Genomic DNA, 12298 nt, shown 5'->3' with positions numbered 1-12298 from the left:
GTGAGAAAATGAGTTTTTCTTGTTTACATACGAATATGAATAAATGCCGATACATTGGAATTATTTATTTCTTTTTAATTTGAATTGTGTTTGCAATCAACAAATAATTTCTTATTGAAATTGTATGCATTATTTCCTCATAAATAAAATGCCTTTCTCGACGGGTCCTTCACATTTTCCGCCCTCCGAACTGCAGATGTGTGCGTTTGATGGAGGTACTATGAGTGTGAGTTGGCAAAGTCAATTTATATTTTAATAAATAGCGAAAGTGTTGAGCAGCGCCACAAGAACGCATCTCAAAAGCCGCAGGACGAGAAGGAGCAGTTTGACTCTGGTTAATTTATTCATTGCAAATTTACATGCTCATGTTTGCAAATTTAAAAACTGCACATACACACTGGAAAAAGGGGGGGTGGGGGAAGTTTATTCAAAGCAGACTTTCCCTTTAGTAATATGTAAATCGGATTGCCAGCCCAGCAGTTCCCAGCAATCTGCAGCTCAGCTCAGCACACACATCGCACGCATCTGCATCAGCGCCTCCACAGGATGGCATCCCCAGCATCCCAGCATCCCATCATCCCCAGTTCCCCAGCATTTACATATCATAGTTAACCCAACAAACGGCGGCGGGATATGGTATTATGATTCGCAAATTAGCTCCCCAGGGTCCAGAGTGGACTTGTTGATTTTACACATGTCCGCCAATATAAAACTATCTCCACAAGTTCGGCAGACAGATTAAATTTATTGAATTTAAGCTTTGCTTGTTATAAATATTTTGTATACCGTTTTTTTAAGCCATCATTAATTAATTTAAGTTATTTGTTTTGATATGATAAACAGCATTTAAAATTTGAAATTAAGCTACAAAAAAATAATAGAATTTTTTTTGGTTTTTAAAATATTTTTTAAAATAAAAATCCACTTGTAATCGATACTCTTTAATTTTTTTTGTATAGACAAATTATAATATATATAAATTTCCCCAATTGTTAGTGACCTCTTATAGGTGCTATGATTTTTTTAAGTAAAGAAACCTAACAAATTATATTAAAATTTAAATAGTTTGTTTCTAGATTAGATTAGGAGCATTAAATATTATTTTAAGATTTGTTTTGCATATATTTTGTTGTTTTTTTATTTATTTTTAATTTTTATTGGCTTTTTTGTGCGTCTTCTTCATCTTAAAATAAAATGTTAAATATCTGAGATTGAATGTCCCATAGCTACTTTAATAGCACTGTATAAAGATGTTTGTGCTTCTTTTCTGATATCAAAGATATTTTATATTCTATACAAACTATTTTACTTTTAAGAAAATCCATGTTTTTTTTTAAGAGTACGTTTCTTACATTTATAATTTTTTCAAAAAATAGTTACTCACTAATTGAATGACTTTATGTAAATATTTTAGTTTCACCACCATTCTGTCAATTGCAATGTTGTTATTTCCAAGCACTTAATCTTACATTTTCCTTTAAGCCAATTGGCATTTTCCTTTTAACAGCTTTTTAGTATTACTATCGAGGTACTTGAGTTCAGATATGATTTATTTTTCCGCTCGATAGTGTTGACTGTGTATTATTATTGCGCATCACAACGATTTTGCCAGCAAAGTGTTTACTTTTTTCTGTTTTTGTTTCGGTTTTTTGTTTCGGTTTCGTCATTCTCCAATTGAATTGGCCGGACATAAGGCAGCCGTTTCAAATCTAATATAATAAATTACATACGCTCGAGTAATCTAATATTTATGATGAAAGTATACCTAGGCATAAACCACTCGGTCCCAAGAAAACATAACCAGACTTATCCACACCCATTTCATATGCATTGGATGAAAAGAAATTCGCTCAAGTTGTGGGTGGAGCGGGGTGTGTTTTCTTTTTTTTTTTTGTATTTTGTGGGTGGATTCAGTGGGTTGTGGGCTGTACGGCACTCCTGTCAAAACAAATCCGTAAGAGATTACATTAAAAGGCGCATTTGGACAGCTCAATCGCAAAATAGCAAAACATTCCTGCAGAATCCACTCAATGTGTGTGGGTGTGTGTTCGAGATATATCCCCAGCGGATTTACTAGACGCCAACACCCAAATCAAATCTGCACTCCTCACTCCCCCAGATTTTGCCCCCCCCCCCCCCCGCTGTGCGACGCTTCCGGTTCCGCATTCCGCATACCCCGGGAAATGATGGAAAGTTCTCTGATGCAAGCTGACAGTAGTTTTTTATTACGAATTCATGTAATCTTTCTACGTGGCTCGCTTTTTTAAACGGCCAATCTCTCATTCTCCAGGAAAACTCCGGGAAACCCTGAGAAAATGAAGGGAAAGGTGGTTGACAAGCTGGAACTTCGATTGATTCAATAAGCGATAAATTATGTTAATTCCAGGTTGGATTCCTCGTTCGGCGGGGTTTCTGTTCGCCTCAATTCAGATTAATGAACACTGGCTGTGTGGGTTGTGTGCATGTGGAGATGTACGGGTTTTAGCAACAGCTTCAAATGGTCAATACGGCTGGAAATGGAAATTAATGATGGATACATTACAGATAACATCCGCTAATTAAATGAGGGTTGCTTAAATGCTTTGTGATTGAACCTTTATCGGTTTTGCACAAGGGTTAATATAAAGATTTATAATATTATTGTTAAGAAAATATTTTTAAAAATAAAATAGGGACCAGAAAAGTGATTGAATAATATCTTCAAGTAAAGTAATAATTTATTCAACAGCTTGAATTATTATGTTCATTAATATTTATTTTTTAGTGTTTATTATAGGTCTAGTATTTTATACAAAGATTGTATTTTATGACTGATGCTAACATTCTTTATGGTTAAGTGGTTGAATATTGTTTTAATTTATAGCTATAATTTATTTAACAGCTTGAATTCTTGTTTTTATAAATATTTATTTTTAAACATTTATTATAAGTATAGTATTTTATAAAAATATGGTATTTTATGACTGACTAAATTTGATTGTGGTTAAATACTAAAGAGTTTCTTTTTTATGCACAGCCCAACGATTTAAAATGTAGTTTTGTAATATATTTTTTTTTAAATTAATTATTAGTAAGTTTACAGAAATATATAATGATTTACAAATCTTAACAAATAGAGCAACAAATGTCTATTTTTTTTGGTGTATTTCTCTTAAAAGTTGGACAATTTATGGACATATCCTAAAACCATAATTTATTCTCTAAGTTTCTAATTTTGATGATATCCGAAATTCTACTAAAACATATTTTATCCCTCAGTTCTAAGATAATAAGATATAAAAATGTTTTTCCTAAGTTAGTATCGAATAATAATCCCTATAAGTATATTTTACCATATTTATATGGTATTTCCCGTGGAACTCCCGGGATAACAGCTATTTGCTCTTTCCGGTTCCCTATCTCTGGTGTCTCCTTGGCACACACAGCGCCACTTGAGCAGGTCCCTCTGATGCGATTCCTCACACATAACCAAACTTCGGTTATGGCCATCTTGTGTGACTTGGCCTTAAGCCGACAAATCAGCTTAGATGGAGTGCGATGCCGATGTCGCCTGGGACAAGTACAGTGGACTCGGGACCGACGACTCAGGAATCAGGGCCCTGAGAAGCCCCACTTTGTCCATCCACCATTCAGGACCCACCGGCCCCATCCGCCCGCTGTTGAGCCGACAGTTGAACTGACAATCTGAAGGACCTGGCAACCGCAAGGAGCCTTTGTCATGCAAAGAGCTGTGGGTGCCCAGCCGCAGTGCCACGCCCACCGACCAGACAAAGGGCAGGTGAGACCCTGCAAGGGGGGGCGGGGCGGGGGGATAATGGGGAAATGGCTAAGGGGCAACGGGGGCGTGGCACGGGGTACTCTATAAATTGTAAAACTATTTTCAATAACAGCACACAACAAGGATGCTCGGAGCTGAGGTCTCTGATTATTTGCCTTCTACCTTGACACGACCAGTGCACTGAGAGAAAACGAGGTCTTTTTCCAAAGGGAACTAGTTCCATGTTTACCAATAGAACCAAAATAGGCTACATGCTAGGAATATGTTAACTTAAATTTACCAAAAGGAAAGGAACTAAGAATTTAAAATTAAAAACAATATTTTGATTACCCTTTATTTCCAAATCTTCTTAAGTTTGTACTAAATAATATATAATAGATTTAAAAATTCTTTCTTTATGTATTTGTCTATAACTATTATTTTCTTACGTGTTGAAGCAAAACTGTCCGACAGAAAGGCAGTCATCCCATAGCCAACGTCTATAAAACTCCTTTCTGCTAAAGGGATTTTAATACCCAGTAAAGGTAACAAAATGGTATTAGGGACCTTTGGGAAGCCATGTAACAATCGATATACGAATCACATATATGTATGTATATAACCACTAATTAAATATAAAGTTTCTTTTGTAATTTTTTTTTAATTATGGAAACTTAAAACTTAATAATATTATTATCATTACATATTATGTACTTGTCGAAAATGTTTGCTATTTGGTTAAGTTTAGTATTTATGTGAAATATACCAAAATTATTTATGTAAAGTATGTAAGATATTCCAAAGTATTTTTTTGGTTAGGTTTAGTATTTGTGTAAAATATACCAAAAGTATTTATGTAAAGTATGTAAGATATTTCAAAGTATTTTTTGTAAAACATGTAAAATATTATAATAAATTTATGATATATGTAAGATATTTTACATAAATATGTTAAAATACTGAAAGTAACCATTTTAAAATAATTAAATATTAAATAATTTAATATTAATTATATATCTATATCTTTATCGAGGTGATTATTACAATAGCTTTCCGACTTAAAATGTGGTATTTTTTTAGGTATATATAGAAGATATGTTTAGGAAGTATCCCGCAGTCCTCAAGTCAATCACAGACCCTTGTTTTTGTCGTTGGCTCGGGTTTCGACTCGACTTTGGGCAACTTCTCGAGAACACTTTTTAGAGGGCGGAGTGCTGGGGGAGTGGGTCTAACAAAGTTTATTCTTTCTGCCATTCTTTTTTCGTGCGCCGTGTTTGGTTTTTTGTCTTTTCGTAATTTAGCATATTCCTTGCAGCACTTGTTGTCCTTGTCTGCTGTGTTCTTAAGTTTTGCCTCACCGTTTGCGGTGTGCAAATGCAAATTGCTTGGCTTGCATATTTCCCCAAACCCCACCGATGTCCCCCTCGATTTCCCCCCTGGTTTTCCACAGGTTTTGCCAGCTTTCCTCAGGTTTTCCCGAACAAAGATGGGATCGGAATGGAGCTGATGTAGCTGAAGTGCGGCCAGGCGCATTGATAGTTCCATTCTGGAGACAGGTAAGTGGCTTCTTTTGGGGACTCGGGGCGATCTGTGGGCGGTGTTGGGCGGAAATCAATTCGCAAATAACTCAAAGTTAACTCATCGAATCAGGGGAGTTGATAAAGGGAGTTGCCATGCCCTGGGTGGGAATTGCTTCACTTAATGAAGCGGTGTCTCAAATATTCTGGGATAATTGAATACTTGATTTGCGCAGCAAAGAGATGTGTATGGCATTCTGCGGCCATTGTTTTATTTATAAATTAATTTTGATATTTATGTTGGATATTTTGAAGTCTCGGATGACTTACAAGAGTGCACTTCAAAGGCACATGCCTCTGGAATATGTGGTTTCCGATGAATGACTAAAAAGGTGACCCAAAACTGGACAGCGGGTTCGAAAGTGTAATGGGTAAATACTACAAAAATTGGTATAACAATTTGTTGATTTTTTTATTGTTTATTTTTACATTTACTTTGGTATAGGTTCTCGAAGGTAGCATGTATTATCATATAGCATGTATTATCATATAGTAACTAATTATTTTATTTTTATTCATGATTTATCATGCTATAATAATATTATCATAGCTATAGTAACTAAATATTTTATTAATATAATTTTTTATTCATACAGCATTCATGTAATTAGTATTTTCCTGAATTAATTGGTAACATATGAACTTCTGTAAAGGAACTCACTCATATCATCTGTACCCTCGTTTGTTTTTACTCTCTATTTATTGGGTTTTAAATAATATATGATTTAACCAGAGTAATAAATCTGTTTTAATTTATTTATAACGATTTTATTTCCATAATAATTGACTCTTTTCCACGCCTGCATATTGCACTTTATTAATGAGCAGTCTTCATTTTCCCACTGATTCTTAACCTCTCGATTCTCCACTCGTTCGCTCATTCGTTTAACAATTTAATCACTCACTCATCCAAGCCATTCATTCATCTTCTTCAGTTTGAATAAATGGTGGCAACACCCCTCTGTTTTTTCGCAGTCCTCCGGTTGCTGCTGTTGTCTTTCGGTCGTGTGTCCAGATGTTTTGATTCAGTTTTAATTCATTTCACTTGGTGACCCAAACCACCCGACCATCCGTCCACCCCTTGAGTCCTGAATGTTATTGCTCTTCCCAGTGTTATTGTTTCACCACTTGTTGTTTTATTTTTTTGGTTTTCGTATTTCTCCGAGTTGCTATTAAGAAAAACGCCTCCAAGAATAATCGACTAAACGAGCGAGCAAACGACAATTGGTTCACTGAGAAAAATATATTTTGTTGTATTGTATTGCCTACGACTCGCTCATAAAATATATTCTAGTATATGTTTATTAGGAAGGTTAAAAAGTATTATTAAACATTTTCATTGTATGTAAGACCATCTAACACTCGAAATTAAATAATAACATTATAAGTTGAGTTGGAAAGTTTAAAATTATTTATTTATTTCCTGAAAGACACATAAACAATTTGTTTTAAATATTTTGAAATTTTTTATGGATACTTTAAGTTTTGATAGCATACTGACATTGGTTATTTGATTTGTTAAAGTGGAAAAAGTAATATATTATGTTACACATGTGGTTAACAAAATTTGAAATTATTATTATACAATTATAGATATTTTTGAATAGGAAAATGACTATTTAAAAAATCATGAGACTACCTTAGAAAGACAATCAGTATAAAAACAGGGTAACTTTTTGACAGATTTAATAATTCGATTATTATATTAAATTGTTTTAGCTGCTTAAATATTTTTTAGTGGCCAAAGAGGAGTTTAAAAGGTGTCTAAAAGAGTGCAGTAAAAAAAGAAGGTGTGCTTTCGGAATGCATTCAACGGAATTTAGTATTTTAATTAAATTGTTGCATACTTTTAGACACCTATTTAAAAGATTTAAAATTTCATTGACTTTTCCTCAGGTAATCATGCTATTTTTTTCTGTGTGGAGGGAACGACCCGCCCACTCCACGGCGGAGGTCCTTGATATTGCGGCCGCCCCCTTTTTCGCCGCTCGGCAATGTGTCCGCTTCCTTGGGCTCGCCTCGAAATGCAGCCAACCAGCCGGCAATAAAAATATGATTGTATTTTCGCTTGAGTTGTTTTCATTTCTCGATGATGTCGAGGACCAGGACGAGGTCCTGTGTCTGCGGCCGAGTCCTCAGTCCTCGGAGCTCAGACCACAGTCCTCAGTCCACAGTCCACAGTCCTTAGTCCCCAGTTTCGAGTCCTGAGTTCTGACCCAATGCATGGTTAAATCAGGCGAACGCCAGCGGTCGAGCATTGAACCGCTTGGCGTTGTTTTTCCAGCGCCGCCTTTTGTTTTGTTTTCCCTGTTTTCCGTTTGCTTGGCTTGCCCTTTTCCTTTTCCTTTGCCATTGCCTTTCCCATTTTCCATTTTCATTGCGTTTGCCCGCAGATCCCATTTTGAAATCAGGACGGCAACTCTCGCATATTCGCTACATTACATTTCTCGTTGCCATTAATCGTGCATCTCAGGACTCAGGATTCAGGATTCGGGTTCTCGGAACTCAGGATCCAGGACTCCAGGAGCCCAGAACCCAGAACCCAGACCCACTCACATACCCTTCACATATTCCCTTCGAGTGTCTCGCTCGTATTTACTCGAGTGATGTAATTTCTGAATAGCTTAAGGCATTTCAAAATGTTTAGCAAGGCAAATCCTTTTTAAACGTCGATTTTCCCTCCGTGTCCGTGACTGTTTGCCCTCTTGTGTGTGCGGTCGTTTGGGCACTTTGCATATATGCATATTCCCTATTATTGTTATTAATAATCATAAATTATGTTAGTTTTTTTCCTACGCCGGTTATGTCGGGCAGAAGAAATTTGGTGGAAAGGTTGTGGCACAAGATTTCCAAGGGAGTTGGGTTAAAGAGCGTACTTTAACACTGGTTTGTTTAAGCGAACGTTTTCCAGCACTGAAACGTAAAAGCTAAGAATTAATAGACTAGTTTAATTTAATTTTTAAAGTTTAATTTGTTAATTACTTACTTGTTAAGGTAAGTGCAACAAAGGCTTAAATACATATAGTCAAACTTTGCTGCTAACGATTTTTTTTATTATTTTCCAACACCAGACATTTTTTGCAAACGGGCCCAAAAATAGTTTCTTTAATCCCAAAAATACAACTGTAAACTCTCTAGCTTTTGAACACCATATTTCCAAACAAAGTCTGCTTATCCATTTGCCCCAAGATCAAATCAAACCCATGGAAAGAACAAAAGAAGTGGGCAATGGGAAAAACAAAAAATGAAGAAAGCAAATTTGTAATGAAATTTTGTATGCTGACATTTCGAAAAATTGCTTTTTAACCTTTGTGCTGTGCCGCCGTTCCCCTTTGACCCCGGACTCCGAAAACTGCAGCTACTTCGTGTGTGTCAGTGACATGTTAGACGTGTATCTGTATCCCGACTCCTCGCCTTGGGTTGCCCACGACCCGGATCCACGTGGGGACCCAGAGCACGAACAGGACCAGGACCTCAGCCAGGACACCCTACACGGAGACTAAAAATGGGGCTACAAAATTCTGGATGTACGAATGTATTGTCTACCATCTGTTTTATCTGTATTATTTTAAATATAGAAATATTTTGAATTTCGGAGAGTATTTTTTCCTAAGGGATCTAGTCATATAAAAATTTTTTTTCTCAAGTTTTCTGATAATCAGTAAAAAAAACCATAATTGAAAACTTATTAAAACATCTTGATTACACTTTTTACAAATTTACACCTTTAATAAAATAATATTAAGTATTTATTTATTTAAAATATTTTAAATGGAAATAATAAAATAAATAAATAAATAAAAACACTTTTTTAATAAGACATATACCTTGAATGTACCTACATACAAGGAAATTTAAATTTTTAATTTGCTGAGGACTAAAAATAATATTTTTTATCTTTGAAATTTATGTAATGTATTTTATTTTTTTTAATATTTAGTCTTCCTTCTATTTATATATGGTTGTTTTCTTTCTTATCAAAATATTTAAAATATAAAATCCTTTTTTTAACATTTGAAAAGAATTTCTTTTTATTCAGGCTTTCTAAATTTATATTATTTTTTAAAAACTTAAACAGTATCCCCATTTTCTGTCAGTGTGCCTCAGCCAAGTTGTGTGTGCAGCCTGCGAAAATCTGTAAACCGAAAACTCTGTGACATGTTTTTAAGTTTCTCAGCCTGGCATGCAGATTATTATTAGGTTGTCTGTCCGTCTGTCCGTATGTCTGTCCGTCCGTCTGTCCGTTTGTTCATCTCGTGCCAGGTGAGTCCCCGGGAAAACTTTGCCCATGTCCAGTGGCTGGGACAACTTCGAGGGGGCGGAGCTCTCTGTGTGTGCCATAAGTTTTGTTCTAACAAACCAATTACTCGCACCAATTTCCAAAACAGGCTGACTTGCCTTTAACCTCCATGATGGAAGAGTTCGACTTTGAGATATCCCCCCTCCCCCCATCCAAAAAAAAAGAACAGAAAACCGAAAAACAGAACGGTACGGAAACGAGCGACAGAGACAGGAAAGCTGAAGAAAATACAAATACGACTTTGAGTTACTTTTTCATTATTTTGCCAAGGAGTTTGTCCTCTAGCGTGTGTGTTGCGATGTTCAAAACATTGGCAGATGTCGCCGCACTAGCAAAAGTTACGAGAGCGGCAAGTGGAAAGTGGCACAGGAAAGCGGGGGAGTGGGCACAAAAAAAAAATAAAACAAAAAAACACAGAAGACAAGACATCCTAGCCAGCCAGCCAAGTCAACAAAAAAAAAAGAAGAAATGTAAAAAAAAAAATCGAGTCAAAAAAACCTGCACATACATATGAAAAAAAGTTGCTACAAGCTTTTCTTTTTTTCTAATTTTGCCTGCTTTCTTTTTGGTGTCTTTCTTGGCAGAAAGAAAATCCGAAATTGTTTAAGCCAAAAAGAGGGGAGCTGAGGTGTCCTTAAAGCAGCCACTAAGTGCTCTTAAAACCAACTCATCGGAAAGATCGGGGAATGTTTTGAGCCAAAGAAGGGGGCAAACAGCTTCTGGTTGTAAGTGACTAGCTGAGTGTAATTTCTTTGAAATATTTAACAGGAATTTACACAGAGAAATGGGGTCCTGGATGAGGAATCTTAAGTAGCGTTATTATTTTGTCATTGGATGGGAGCTTGTAAGGAATTATAGCAATATACCAGAAGGGACTTGCAAATAAATTAACCAAGCTTGGCATTAATAAGCCAAATAAATAAATAAAGTTAAAAAAAAAGAAAATAAGTAAGTAACTACTTATTTATAAATGACAAAAAAATAAATAAAAACTAACGAATACCGAAAAAATAATAACATTAATAACATTTGAATAAAAAGATATTTAAATGTTAAGCGAATTACACTAATAAAAAACGTAGTAATTTCAGAGATTTGTATATTAAAATAAAATATTTTGCGTTATGTTTGTTCAAATATTTAAAATATTTAAATATTAAAAAAGCTTAAATTATTAAATAAATAACAAATAAATAAATATTAAAAAAAAATTAATAATAAAAACAACCAAATAAATAAAAATATTAAAAAAAAAATTAAAATATTAAATATGGAAATATCACATTAAGAAATATTCAAATTAAGGATTTTAAGCTTTGATTTTAGTATATTTTTTTTGAATGACTTAAAATCTTTAAAGTAAATATAAGTAACATGGCGTCTAAAATGTTCTAACATGATTTCTCCACTATATATTAAAATTTAATCAAATAAAATGTTAAATATTAAATATTACAGAGGCTTTAAATACAATATGCCTATATTTGTTCATACTATTATTCATATTTTTGAGTTATAATGTAAAATATATATCATAATATAATATATAGGTATAGTATTATAATAGTTTAATATTAAATAATGTTTTTTTAATATTTTTTAAATTCAACAACTAAAAGGAAACTAAAATCTTTTCCTAATCATATTATTATAGAGAGTGGTAGGTATAGCCTTCTATTTATTTCTATAGTTTAATAAAGCAACATTAATGATTTCGCAGCCCTAGAACAATGGGCACTGCACGAAGAGATTTAATTTCCATCACCTCCCGAACCCTTTCTAGTGTCAAAGGATCTCGGGGCGAGATGAGATGGGCAACTTTTCGCTTTTCCAGCGGGCCGTCTATCTGACATGTGGCATGCTGCAAGTTGCGAGTTGCATGTTGCATGTGGGTGTCACCGCCTGCGGTTGTTCTTACTCGGGATTAAGACGCCTTTTCCAGGGGAATGAATGAGAGGGGGGTTTCCTAGAAAAAGCCCCGGCTAGTGCGACATAATCTCCTTGCCACTCCCCTTTCTTTTGGCCGCTTAACTTTTTCCACTTGCATTTTGGCCCCGCTTACAGGATATTATGGCAGCGCAAAAGGAGCAGCAACAGCAGCATGTTGTGTGCGCTGTAAAAAGTTTTTAATTTTTCTTTTCAAACATTTAACTAAAAGAGCAAGTGCAACACCCCACGGCCCACAGCCCACCCCACCCCACCAAAAAAAAAAAAAATAAAATAAAAAAGAAATGGGGAAAAGATTCCCATTTTTTCTTGGGCCCTGCTGCCTTTGCCTTTTGCCAGCTTCCTTATAGAACTCATAACTTTGGCCTGGCAAAATATCATACGCATAAAACAACATACGATGCAATCTGCCCCCTCTCCTCATTTTCCCCTGCATTTTCCTCTGCTGCGATTTTCCTGCTGGTTTATTTTTCTTTTAATGAAACAGTTGTTGCCTGGCGGCATTATGACGATTATTATTATTATGGGGCATGCAAAAGTTGCCGTTAAAGCATCGTGTAAAATAATATTTAGACGGCAACTTTCCAAAGGCTTTTCCAGCCCCCTCATCATAGCTTTTCATCCCCGCCCCCCCTCGTTTTCCCTGCGGCACGGCTTAATTAAATTTCGAGCAAGCCAAAAATCCGAGCGAAGACCGCCAAATGAAGAGCAATGGCA

The sequence above is a fragment of the Drosophila suzukii genome, chromosome X (assembly GCF_043229965.1).
Source record: "Drosophila suzukii chromosome X, CBGP_Dsuzu_IsoJpt1.0, whole genome shotgun sequence".
Lineage (NCBI taxonomy): Eukaryota > Metazoa > Arthropoda > Insecta > Diptera > Drosophilidae > Drosophila > Drosophila suzukii.
The sequence above is the reverse complement of the archived record's forward strand: the minus strand, read 5'-3'. Positions refer to the sequence as shown.